This window comes from Rhinoderma darwinii, chromosome 5 (assembly GCF_050947455.1).
Source record: "Rhinoderma darwinii isolate aRhiDar2 chromosome 5, aRhiDar2.hap1, whole genome shotgun sequence".
Lineage (NCBI taxonomy): Eukaryota > Metazoa > Chordata > Amphibia > Anura > Rhinodermatidae > Rhinoderma > Rhinoderma darwinii.
Genome location: NC_134691.1, coordinates 270,722,984 through 270,737,295, shown reverse-complemented (window position 1 = coordinate 270,737,295; position 14,312 = coordinate 270,722,984). Strand labels below are relative to the sequence as shown.

At 43.2% G+C, this 14,312-nt stretch overlaps 1 protein-coding gene across 1 annotated transcript in view; it reads left to right on the top strand.

Moving 5' to 3' along the window:
* The first annotated feature begins 369 nt into the window (after positions 1–369).
* Positions 370–14,312, top strand: part of NOD1 (nucleotide binding oligomerization domain containing 1) — a 106,996-nt gene continuing 93,053 nt past the window's right edge. Inside the window, exon 1 of the mRNA XM_075827139.1 lies at positions 370–653. The gene's annotated coding sequence lies outside the window, so the exon portion shown is untranslated. The remainder of the gene's footprint in view (positions 654–14,312) is intronic.

Below are 14,312 nucleotides of genomic sequence, written 5' to 3'. Positions count from 1 at the left end.
GTCCTGTTGCCCCCTGTTTTAGTTACATTTCACCTTTCAACAGGGTGCAAAAATGCGGTGTGAACCAGAGTCGTGCAGTATGATGGCGGTATTATTTATTGACTGTATGGTGACACTGTTCTGTCAAAGAAGGAAGGCGCAGGGGGACCTTTGAAGTGCCTACCGATAGCAAAGTTCTGTAGAATTTGCCCTGTATGTGGCCTTGTGAACTCTAGTTAATCCGCAGTTGACACGGCTGCAATCCAGCTGGACTTCCCCTGCTATTTCACAGAGAACAGCGCGCTACACTGCTTCAGCTCCCAGCAGGCATGCGCAGTAGGCCCTCTTGTCTCCGCCTCGTTTGTTACGTCACAGCTGGAGTGACTGGGGATAGAATTTTGGCTTTGTGACAGCTGATAGTTCTCGAAGGAGAGCGGGTCTTGCAATCATCTGGGCGATCGTGTCATTTGGGCGCTGTTCCCTTTCGCTCTGCGCCAGTCTCTCGTTCGCTGATCAGTCGTGCCGGGCACTGGGCTGCAGCTTTGTCACATTACAGCAGGGACTGAGCCGGAGATCCCTTCTTTCATTACTTTTGGAAACTTTTTCAGCCTTGCGATTATAAATTATATGGATACATCATCACTGACCGGGCGATGCGGGGAAATAGAACGATAGTAAGTGATTTTATTACATTTACGTCTGTGCTGATGATATATAGTACTGATCATGGGGAAGTTTCTCATCTTGGTTTCATATCACATGCCATGATGCCAGCTTTCTCTACAGATAAGTGCCAGGTTGTCATTGTTCTTTTAGAGCGAACTGGGAATAAATCATTACAATATGGACTTTTTACTGATGTCTAAGGGTATGTTCACACGAGGGCGTCCGTTACGGCTGAAATTACGGGGATGTTTCAGCCTGAAAACATCCCCGTAATTTCAGCCGTACCGGCATGTGCAGGCGCTTGAACGCCGCGTCCATTATGGCCGTAATTAGCGCTGCTATTCATTGGAGTCAATGAATAACGGCTCCAATTACGGCCAAAGAAGTGACAGGTCACTTCTTTGACGCGGGCGTCTATTTACGCGCCGTCATTTGACAGCGGCGCGTAAATATACGCCTCGTGTGAACAGACAAACGTCTGCCCATTGCTTTCAATGGGCAGATGTTTGTCAGCGCTATTGATGCGCTATTTTCAGACGTAATTCGGGGCAAAAACGCCCAAATTACGTCCGTAAATAGGCCGTGTGAACATACCCTTAGAAAACTTTGATTTGCATAGTATACTACTAATACTTCTGGTTAATATGGCATTGGTTTATAAAATACTACTTCTATATAATATGCAACAATTATAATAATACTTTACTAGTAGTAGGTTTGGTTATAACAGTATTTATGGTATTAGACAAAATATAGAGTATAATAGTCAAAACCGAGCACTGAGACCCCCACCAATCGCTAAAACGAAGAGGCAGAACGCTCAGCCGCTTCATTTCTGTTCGGCTTTTTCCGGAAAGCCGATGTAGCAGTGTACGGACTCATAGACTTTCTATTGAGCCCGTACTCCTATACATTGATTTCAACAAAATGCCGAACAGAAACGAAGCGGCTGAGCGCTCACACGAGCACTTCTGCCGCTTTGTTTTAGCGATTGGTGGGAGTCTCAGTGCTCGGACCCCCACCAATCAAAACTTCTGACATGTCACTATGACATGTCAGAACTTTGTTGAACGTTTAGTTGCCCTTTAAGAATTATTCTGAGCTCTACAGAAATGAACAGCTACATTGTTGGTAAAATAAATATAGGAAGCCATTCATTCTTGGGGTGGCTAGTACTATTTCAGCTAGAAATGTCGTTACTTCTCTAAGGCCGTATTCACACGAATGGGTGTCAAATCGACTGTGAAAAACGGCCCGTGCGGGACCCGCTTTCACAAATCTCTCATAGACTTGAATCTCTTGAGGGATCCAGGAAAACGGGCAAAAATAAAACGTCCTATTTTTTCTCAGGCCAGTCACACAGTCCGTTAAAAAAACGGCCGTGTAAATAGCCCCATAGACATGCAATGATTATAGATGGCCACTTATCCGTGTCATGTGAATAAAATGTAACTGAGCATCTCACCGTCTCATGGGGCTAAAGGACCTTCCATTTATAGGTGATATTTAATTTACAGATCTATTAAGGGGGTTGTGCGCTTTTTAACATATTCTAGTATGCCATGGAGTCAATGGTGGGGTTCATGACCCACGGCCCTTCAGCTCTAAGACTAGATATTTAAAAGTCCGAGTTTCACCTTGTAGTTACTTTCAAAAGTAGGTAATTAATAATACAATATTATTATAAAAATAACGAAAAGATTCATGTAGTCCTGTAACTTATAAGCAGGTGAATAAGAAATAGTCTAGTCTCCTGCTGTGAATGTACGAAAGTCATGAACAGGTGCAGAATCAATAAAGAAAAACCCTTAATTATTGGGCTGTAGGAAAGAATCTCCAAAATTCCACATTAGCATATTTTAAAGGGGCTTTCTCATATAACCTCTATGACATGCCAACTAGAAATGGCAGTAAAGTGGAATCCATCAGGGTGTGATCGCTGTGACATCCTCTGATGCCGAGCATGTCCATCACACTTAGGCCTCATTTACACGAACGTATTATACGCGCGTGCGACGCGCGTGCTTTGCACGCATGTCGTACGCACCTATATTAGTCAATGGGGCAGTTTAGACGATGCGTGAATTGCGCTCAGCGCGTGTGCGCAGAAAAAAACTCACGACATGTTCTATAATCGTGCGTTTTTCGCGCACTCACGCACCCATTGAAGTCAATGGGTGCGTGAAAACCACGCATGCTGCACGGAAGCACTTCCGTGCGAACTGCGTGATTCGCGCAAGAGCTGTCAAACTCCTGAATGTAAACAGAAAAGCACCACGTGCTTTTCTGTTTACAAACATCCAAACGGAGTGTCAAATTCGAGATGAGCGCACCGAACTTCACCGGGTTCGGCCAAACTCGTTTTGACCGAAACCGGTAAAAAATGTTCGGGTACACGACGTCAGGAGACAGTCACTGTCCACGGTGCTGAAAGCGTTAAACTGGTTCAGCACCATGGACAGTGACTTCCGCTCCGAAAATCCATGAACCTGTAAAAAAAAAAAGACGTTCTGACTTACCGATAACTCCGGTCCGACCTCCCGGGATGACAGTTCAGTCAAAGTGACAGCTGCAGCCAATCACAGGCCAAGCACAGGCTGCAGCCAATCACAGGCCAAGCACAGGCTGCAGCCAATCACAGGCTGCAGCGGTCTCATGGACTGCGGCGTCATCCTGGGAGGTGGGGCCGGATGACAAGAGAGGGACGCGTCACCAAGGCAACGGCCGGGAGCCCGGACTGGGGGAAGCAGGAAGTTCTTGGTAAGTATGAAAGTCTTTTTTTATTCACAGGTTGGTGTATATTGTGTTCGGCATTCACTGTCGAGGGTGCTGAAAGAGTTACTGCCGATCAGTTAGCTCTTTCAGCACCTTGGACAGTGACGGGCGTCGACTAGCCTCATCTCTATGATGGCGGCTGCGCGAAAATCACGCAGCCGCGCATCATACACGGATGACACACGGAGCTGCCAAGTGCCTTTTGCGCGCGCAAAACGCAGCGTTTTTTGCGCGCGCAAAACGCACACGCTCGTGTAAATGAGGCCTAATTTAAAGAGAAAGGGACAAATAGAAAGTGATTGAATGTGCAAACTTTTCTCCCATGAAACTGGATATCTCTATTCTTGGGATTAGTGCCAGTGGTCATATCCTCACCTATTGCACTTTTATGGCATATCTAGTTGTTTATGACCTTAGTATTTTGAGGGATGACTAACTCTACCCTTTGATCATTTGATAAAAGCGGACATTAAATTCAATCATATACAACGATCATTGGTAGGGGTATTCAAAGATAACCGGTCACGTTTAATCATTAATGATGCAGCATTCTTTTGTGATTTATTTTCTGTCGCCTTGTTTGCATATATCGTGTAGCTTAATACAGAGAATTTAAAAATAAAAAAATTACAAATCTGATAATAAACTGTAGTCATGCAGGCAATTGCAAGTTTACCGTAATTGCCCTACAAATCTCAGCAGGCACAGACTTGTTTTATGAGCGCTTGTAGCCTGGAGTTAGTGCCGTAGACACCAAGCATATAACACATCTGAAAGCCAACGCGGTTCTTATAATGATGATTTAGGAAAAGTTATACAAGTAATCCATTTGTATATACAGCAGACTCACATAACGTGGGCAGTTTTGTATAGGGCCTTTTCATTTGTAGAGGTTTGTGTTTTTCTCCAGGTGGTTAGACTGAATTATTGCCCTTATCATATACCTTAAAGCATGCCCATTCCCTTCCGTTACACCAAGAGCCATGTTAGGTTACTACCTGCACGAAGTGTACCCTGTTAAATTTAATATATTGAGACAAATAATGCTTTTTGTAGCATATTAGATGCATATCACCATCACCGGTGTTTATAGAGCAATTCAACATCTAGCAAACTCCACCATATAACCTAATATATATATATATATATATATATATATATATATATATATATATATTCTATAAACGCTATATATACACAAATGTATTGGGACACACCTCTTTATTATTCAATTCAGGTGTTTCATTCAGTCCCATTGCCACAGACGTATAAAATCCAGCATCAGCATTGTGAGAAACTAGACATGGACCGCACAATCCACAATATATACGTTGATCTGAGCCGCTAGGCATAATTTATAAACATGAACATGAGGTTCTTTGTTAACATTTTGATCAAACTGTATAAGCCCACTTGCCACTTCACGGCGACCTCTTTCAAACTGGGTCCCTGCTTGATCGGTGGCAGCACCGCATGGCGGCCACCGCTGCACCGCTCCTGCAGAGGGAGCAACCCACGGGCCCAAAAGCACCCATGCTATCAGACTGTGCCAAGCCTCCTTGGCTCTGGGCTACGTCCCTCCACAAGTTCAGCACTACAGCAACAGTTGCCACAGCACCATAACATGTGAACAGATGGAATAAGCTCACCTTACCATGCGCCCCCAGTGGCCAACTGAGAGCACAAGCAAGAGCAGAAACACTTATGAGGTCATTCCTGAATTACAGCAACAAAGTACATATATACATCACCAGAACCAAGCTCAGTACAAATATACAGCACCAGAATCAAGCTCAGTACAAATATGCAACACCATAACAAAGCTCAGTACATATATACAACACCAGAGCCAAGCTCAGTACATATATACAACACCAGAACAAAGCTCAGTACATATATACAGCACCAGAACCAAGCTCAGTAAATATATATACAGCGCCAGAACCAAGGTCAGTACAAGCACCCATGCTATCAGACTGTGCCAAGCCTCCTTGGCTCTGGGCTACGTCCCTCCACAAGTTCAGCACTACAGCAACAGTTGCCACAGCACCATAACATGTGAACAGATGGAATAAGCTCACCTTACCATGCGCCCCCAGTGGCCAACTGAGAGCACAAGCAAGAGCAGAAACACTTATGAGGTCATTCCTGAATTACAGCAACAAAGTACATATATACATCACCAGAACCAAGCTCAGTACAAATATACAGCACCAGAATCAAGCTCAGTACAAATATGCAACACCATAACAAAGCTCAGTACATATATACAACACCAGAGCCAAGCTCAGTACATATATACAACACCAGAGCCAAGCTCAGTACATATATACAACACCAGAGCCAAGCTCAGTACATATATACAACACCAGAGCCAAGCTCAGTACATATATACAACACCAGAACAAAGCTCAGTACATATATACAGCACCAGAACCAAGCTCAGTAAATATATATACAGCGCCAGAACCAAGGTCAGTACATTTATATATATATATATATATATATACACTACCGTTCAAAAGTTTAGGGTCACTTAGAAATTTCCTTATTTTTGAAAGAAAAGCACAGTTTTTTTTTCAATGAAGATAACATTAAATTAATCAGAAATACACTCTATACATTGTTAATGTGCTAAATGACTTCTATTCTAGCTGCAAACGTCTGGTTTTTAATGCAATATCTACATAGGTGTATAGAGGCCCATTTCCAGCAACCATCACTCTAGTGTTCTAATGGTACATTGTGTTTGCTAACTGTGTGAGAAGGCTAATGGATGATTAGAAAACACTTGAAAACCCTTGTGCAATTATGTTAGCACCGCTGTAAACAGTTTTTCTGTTTAGAGGAGCTATAAAACTGACCTTCCTTTGAGCTAGTTGAGAATCTGGAGCATTACATTTGTGGGTTCGATTAAACTCTCAAAATAGCTAGAAAAAGAGAGCTTTCATGTGAAACTCGACAGTCTATTGTTGTTCTTAGAAATTAAGGCTATTCCATACGAGAAATTGCCAAGAAACTGAAGATTTCCTACAATGGTGTGTACTACTCCCTTCAGAGGACAGCACACACAGGCTCTAACCAGAGTAGAAAGAGAAGTGGGAGGCCCCGCTGTACAACTGAGCAACAAGACAAGTACATTAGAGTCTCTAGTTTGAGAAATAGATGCCTCACAGGTCCTCCACTGGCAGCTTCATTAAATAGTACCCGCAAAACGCCAGTGTCAACGTCTACAGTGAAGAGGCGACTCTGGTATACTGGCCTTCAGGGCAGAGTGGCAAAGAAAAAGCCATATCTGAGACTGGCTAATAAAAGGAAAAGATTAATATGGGCAAAAGCACACAGACATTGGACAGAGGAAGATTGGAAAAAAGTGTTATGGACAGACGAATCAAAGTTTGAGGTGTTTGGATCACACAGAAGAACATTTGTGAGACGCAGAACAACTGAAAAGATGCTGGAAGAGTGCCTGACGCCATCTGTCAAGCATGGTGGAGGTAATGTGATGGTCTGGGGTTGCTTTGGTGCTGGTAAAGTGGGAGATTTGTACAAGGTAAAAGGGATTTTGAATAAGGAAGGCTATCACTCCATTTTGCAACGCCGTGCCATACCCTGTGGACAGCGCTTGATTGGAGCCAATTTCATCCTACAACAGGACAATGACCCAAAGCTCACCTCCAAATTATGCAAGAACTATTTAGGGAAGAAGCAGGCAGCTGGTATTCTATCTGTAATGGAGTGGCCAGCGCAGTCACCAGATCTCAACCCCATAGAGCTGTTGTGGGAGCAGCTTGACCGTATGGTACGCAAGAAGTGCCCATCAAGCCAATCCAACTTGTGGGAGGGGCTTCTGGAAGCATGGGGTGAAATTTCTCCTGATTACTTTAGCAAATTAACAGCTAGAATGCCAAAGGTCTGCAATGCTGTAATTGCTGCAAATGGAACATTCTTTGACGAAAGCAAAGTTTGAAGGAGAAAATTATTATTTGAAATAAAAATCATTATTTCTAACCTTGTCAATGTCTTGACTATATTTTCTAGTCATTTTGCAACTCATTTGATAAATATAAGTGTGAGTTTTCATGGAAAACACAAAATTGTCTGGGTGACCCCAAACTTTTGAACGGTAGTGTACATATATATATATATATATATATGTGTGTGTGTGTTTTGAGCCTGGTCGTTCTGATATATATATGTACTGTGCTCTGTTGCTGTATATATGTACTGAGCTTTGTACTGGTGCTGTATATATGTACTGAGCTTTGTACTGGTGCTGTATATATGTACTGAGCTTGGTTCTGGGGCTGTATTTATGTACTAAGCTTTGTTCTGTTTATATGTACTAAGCTTTGTTGTGGTGCTGTATATATGTATTGAGCCTGGTTCTGGTGCTGTATTTATATGCGGAGCTTAGTTCTGGAGTTGTATATATGTTCTGAGCTTGGTTCTGGTGTTGTATATATGTACTGAGCTTGGTTATGGTGCTGTATATATGTACTAAGTTACTTTGTTGTGGTGCTGTACCACACTCTATGCCCCCAAATATAATAGTATCATACACTTTGTCCCCGAATATAATAGCGCTACACACTGTGCCCCTGAATATAATAGTAACATACACTGTGCCCCTGAATAAAATTGTGTCAAACACTGTAAAGTAATGCACCACTCACAGTGCCCCCTGTAGATAGTGCCGCTCATAGAGCCCTCTGTAGATGGTGCTCCCAGTAGAGCCCTCTGTAGATAGTGCTCCCAGTAGAGCCCTCTATAGATAGTGCCCCCTGTAGCGTTCCCTGTAGATAGTGCCCAATGTGGCATTCACTGTAGCGTTCCTTGCATAGTGCCCCCTGTAGCGGTCCCTGTATAGTGCCCCCTGTAGCATTCCCTGTATAGTGCCCCCTGTAGATAGGCCCCCCTGTGGCGTTCCCTGTAGATAGAGCCGACTGTGGTGTTTCCTGTAGATAGAGCACCATGTGACGTTCCCTGTAGATAGAGCCCCTTGTGGTGTTCCCTGTAGCTAGGGCCCCATGTGGCATTCCCTGTAGATAGAGCCCCCTGTGGCGTTCCCTGTAAATATGGCCCCCTGTGGCATTCCCTGTAGATAGGGCCCCCTGTGGCATTCCCTGTAGATAGGGCCCCCTGTGGCATTCCCTGTAGATAGGGCCCCCTGTGGCATTCCCTGTAGATAGGGCCCCCTGTGGCATTCCCTGTAGATAGGGCCCCCTGTGGCATTTCCTGTAGATAGGGCCCCTTGTGGCGTTCCCTGGAGATAGAGCCCCTTGTGGCGTTCCCTGTAGATAGAGACCCATGTGGCATTCCCTGTAGATAGAGCCCCCTGCGTCCCTATCATGGTCCCTGTAGATAGGGCCCCATGTGGCGTTCCCTGTAGATGGGGCCCTATCTACAGGGAACACCACAGGGGGCCCTATCTCCAGGGAACGCAACATGGGGCCATATCTACAGGGACCGCCACAAGGGGCTCCATCTACAGGGAATGCCACAAGGGGCTCTATCTACAGGAAACGCCACAGGGGGCCCTATCTACAGGGAATGCCACATGGGGCCCTATGTGGCGTTACCCTGTAGATAGGGCCCCCTGTGGCGTTTCCTGTAGATAAGGGTCCCATGAGGCATTCCCTGTAGTTAGTTCACTATATAGTCTTCTGTAGTTCTCGTTCCCTGCATAGTCCCCTATGTAGTGCCCACAGTAGAAGGAAAAAAAACACATTTTCTTACCTGTCCCGTTGCCGCGCCATCCTCCAGCGACGTCATCACCATCGCGCCGACTGCATCATCACTAAAGCGCCAAATGGCGAGGCATCATGTGCCTCGCCAGAGCAGCGCTAGTCAACTCAATTGTATCCACGTCCTAAGGATGTGGATACAATTGAGTGCAGGGGACCGGACCGGTTCCGGCTTCCCGCTTCACCCAGTTCTGCGAACCGGCTGTCATTTTAACAACCGGTTTGGGAGAATCGGGGCGAACCGGCCAGATCCCACCCCTGTGTGTGTATATATATATATATATATATATATATATATATATATATATATATATTGAGAGTGCTTACTTTAATATAGGACTTTTTTTTGTGGTGGAAAGGTGAAGCCCCAGGTTTGAGAGGACTAACATATTGCAGCAAAAACAGTGAAAGTTGCAAAGAATACTTATATGAAATACATCTTTGCATTACACTACATATATTAGAATTGTTTTTTTAGTTGTTATTTTTATGCAGTCGGTTTTGTATATTTTTACTTGTCCTTTGCTATAACACAGAAATGTATGTGTAAGACAATGAATAGTGGAAGTTCTATATAAGTAGCTTGCAGAATACTTCTCTTTATTTGTAATTTGGTAGTATCAAGTATTGTAATATATCTCCAGTTATGCGGCCATTCAGTCAATTTGCCTTGGATTATTTAGTTAGGCAACAGGTTTTTCCTGGTAGTTGTTAAGACAGCGTGATTTCTACATGTACTTCTTTCATTGAATGGGAAGTTGTATGAGCTCAGCTTACACAAAGTTCAACTTTCTGTTCTTCTACATAGTGAAGCTCTGGTATGGAGCAATTTTTATGCAACACTGTTATTAGACGGTGGGTCTTTACATATAAGTATGTTTAAGGTGCCCACTGTACAAACATATATTGGACTTCAGGGGTGCTGTTCACTGCTCCTGCCCTCTTGTAAAATTATTTCAAATAAATACCCCAGTTAGTGGGTTGCTCTTCTCTTATCAGTGTTGCTAAGAGCGGCTGTTTTAATGCTTCATGAGCATCCTATAGGTCATGGGACGCCAGTTCCTTACATATTTCACTGGCAGTGTGCATAATGTGCAATTTCATAATTTGTTATTCTCGACTAAATTCCTTTATTTCAGATTGTAGGGCTGAATGAAAATATTCATAATGCTGACCTTAATGTTATGCAAACATGTATAAGTCCCTCTTCACATCACGTTTGCATATACGCAGTGAAAAGCTCTCGACCTATACATTAAACGGAGACTGTGACTGATTCACTAACAGTGGCATCTGACACCCTAGACTATAATTGTATCCGTTAAACAAATACGTCATGAAGAGAATTCATGACGTATCGGTTAACCGTATATCATTATAGTCTACGGGTGACAGATGCCACTACTAGGCAGCCGGTAAATGTATCCGTCACCCATAATTTATATTGGTATCTGTTTAACATATACGTCATGAAAAGCTATTGTAAAGACTATGACGTATACTTTAAACGGATGCCTGCAACTTATGCCATACAGTTGCATATGTCAACCATAGGCTCACTTTTTTTTTTCTTTCCGTTGTATGGAATATTATAGTCTACTACTCCATTCAAAAAAAAAATAAAAAATGTGTACTGACTATAACAGCCCGATGGACACTCTTTTGGCCTCCGTCGGGCTAATGGAGCCCAATGTACACGTTTAGCGTGTACGCTGGGAACTTTCCCGACATACACACTATGAATAAACGTGATGTGAAAGGTGCCTGGTTCTCTTCAACATTGTCAGGAGAAGACAGTTACCTTAAAGAGGAGATGTCACCTCTACTGACATGTCTTTTTTAGTAAATAATTGCATCCCCCATGACCTAACGATTCTGGTGCAGATTTTCTTAGAACTAAACCTTTGTAACATTCCTCTGTTATTCCTCCTATAAATGTATTAATAAATTGACAACTTGGTGTTACCAGTTGGGGGGTTTGTCCTTATACAGACTGACAATGTCCAATGAGTGCTCACAGTTTCAGACTTAGTAGGGACACACCCCTTTAACACCCAGTTGTCAATTCATAAATTTCTAGGAGGAATAACAGATGAACGGAACAACGCAGACTTTTAAGAAAATTTGTTCCAGAATTGTTAATTCATGGGAAATACAAGTATTTACAAAAAATAGACCTGTCACGAGAGGTGACAGGTCTTCTTTAAGAGAGAAAAGAGAGGACCGGTCATGATGGACTGATGGCCATCACAACAGTCCCTATCCAGAATGCACATGCCATAAACAATGTATACTGTTGACTTTGGTGGGGAGAGCAGGCGCAAAGTATTTCTAAATTTGATCTCCCTCTGTCCGCATTCTACTAACTGAGCAAACCACGTAATAAGTTTTCCCTAATATAGAAGCAGAGGTGAACTTTTGCTTTATTGGGACTCTCCATGCCCCTCTTAGTAAGGCCTTATTCACAAGAACATGTTAAACGTCCGTTGAAACAACGGCCGTCACACGGACCTATATAATTCAATGTGTAAAGGGTCCATGTAAAGGATCCGTGAGAAAATAGGACATGTCCTATTTTTTCAAGCTTCACGCATCCCTCCATAGACTTTAGTCTATGGGGGATGTGGGATATCGCGTCCCGCAGCGCAGAGCACGGATGCACCTCGGACGTGAAAAACTGCACACTGCCGGGCTCCTAGCATCATAGTTATGTACGACGCTAGGTGTCACTGCCTCTCCGTGGAAATACTGTCACGTACTGAAAAGCAGCGAGGCAGTGACACCTAGCATTATAGATAACTTTGATGCTAGGAGCCCGGCTCTCTGCAGTGTGTTCGGTCCGGGAAATGCGGCCGACACACGGACTGTATATCACGGACCGAACATGCTCGTGTGATTTAGGCCTTAGTCTAAGAGCTGCCCGACACCCGCAGCCTGACAAATTGATCATAATTTAGGCAAGAAACTGGCATAAATTGTATTGCTAATTTACACCAGCTCATGGCTGGTGCAGATTTCAAATTCTGCTGCATGGACGGCCAGAGATGCACCTAATTTATTAAGAGGCGTTTGCCTCTTAATAAGTTTGGCAGATTTTACTCCAGCCTTCTTTATATTTAGGGCTCATTTACACGAGCGTGATATACGTCCGTGCAACGCGCGTGATTTTCACGCGTATCGTACGGACCTATGTTAGTCTATGGGGCCGTGCAGACAGTCCGCGATTTTTGCACAACGTGAGTCCGTTGCAAAAAACTCACGACGTCCTATATTTCTGCATTGTTCGCGCATCACGCACCCATTGAAGTCAATGGGTGCGTGAAAATCACGCATGCCACACGGAAGCACTTCCGTGGGATGCGCGTGATTCGCGCAACAGCAGTCAAAAGTATGTTTGGAAACAGAAAAGCACCACGTGCTTTTCTGTTTTCAAACATCCAAATGGAGTGTCATAATGATGGCGGCTGCGCGAAAATCACGCAGCCGCACATCCTATCTGATGACACACGGAGCTGTTAGGTGCCTTTTGCGCACGCAAAACGCCACGTTTTTTGCGTGTGCAAAACGCACACGCTCGTGTAAATGAGCCCTAAGACTGGCATATTAAACGCTAGTCTTAAAGGGTAACTAAACTTTCAGGAAACTTCTGAAATGTCATAGTGACTTGTCAGAAGTTTTGATTGGACCGAGCACTGAGACCACCATCGATCGATAAAACGAAGCTGCAGAAGCGCTCGGGTGAGTGCTGAGCTGCTTGGTTTCTGATCGGCGTTTCTCTGAAAGCCTATGTAACAGTGTACGGGCCATATATTATAATAGTTCAGATTTTTACAGACGCAGCGATACCGATTTTGTTTACTTTTTTATTATTTACATTACTTAAGGGGAAAAATGGGAAAAGGTTTTTTTTTAACTTTTAATATATATATTTTTTGTTTCACTACTATAAACTTTTTTTCACATTTTTTTTCACACACTTTATTAGCCCCCCTAGGGGACTTGAACCAGCGAGCGTTTACAGGCTTCTGCTGTCGGAGTGTGTCAGATGCTGCGGTCCTGATTGACCGCAGCATTTGAGGGGTTAAACAGCCAGGAATAGCGCGATGCTGCTCCTGGCTGTTAGTCCCGGGTGTCCGCTGTAAGATACAGTGGACACCCACAGCATATGTATCACGCTCAGCGTGTGAGTGTGCTCCGAACATTACACCCCGCACCCGGACGTAATAGCACATCTGGGTGCACGAAGGGGTTAAGTGAAGGTGGACATTGCTATGAACAACACGTCAAAACAGCTGCAATCCTTAGGTTGTCTGCTTTCAGGAAATATATGGTTTGGGGGTACACTCACTATTCAAGGTGTGTGTAATCCCTGTATTTTATAGGTTGTTATTTTTTTAAGAATGAGATTTTTGGTCTCCACAGTTCTGGTGATTTTTTTTTTGCAAAGTCTCTTTTTTATTAACCCCTTCAGGACCAAGCTCATTTTGGCCTTCAGGACCAGACCCATTTTTTCAAATCTGACATATTTCACTTTATGTGGTAATAACTCCGGAACGCTTTTACCTATCAAAGCGATTCGGAGATTGTTTTCTCGTGACACATTGGACTTTATGATAGTGGAAAAATGTGGTCGATAAATTCAATATTTACCAGTGAAAAACACCAAAATTTGGTGAAAAATTGCAAAAATTAGCATTTTTATAAATGTAAATTTATCTGCTTGTAAGACAGGCAGTTATACCACACAAAATTGTTGCTAATTAACATCCCCCCATATGTCTACTTTAGATTGGCATCGTTTTTTGAACGTCCTTTTATTTTTCTAGGACGTTACAAGGCTTAGAACGTTAGCAGCAATTTCTCACATTTTCAAGAAAATTTCAAAAGGCTATTTTTACAGGGGCCAGTTCAGTTGTGAAGCGGCTTTTAGGGCCTTATATATTAGAAACCGCCAAAAAGTCACCCCATTTTAAAATCTTCACCCCTCAAAGTATTCAAAACAGCATTTAGAAAGTTTCTTAACCCTTTAAACGTTTCACAGGAATTAAAGCAACGTAGAGGTGAAATTTTCAAATTTCATTTTTTTTTGCAGAAATTCATTTTTATTCTATTTTTTTTGTAACACAGAAGTTTTTACCAGAGAAA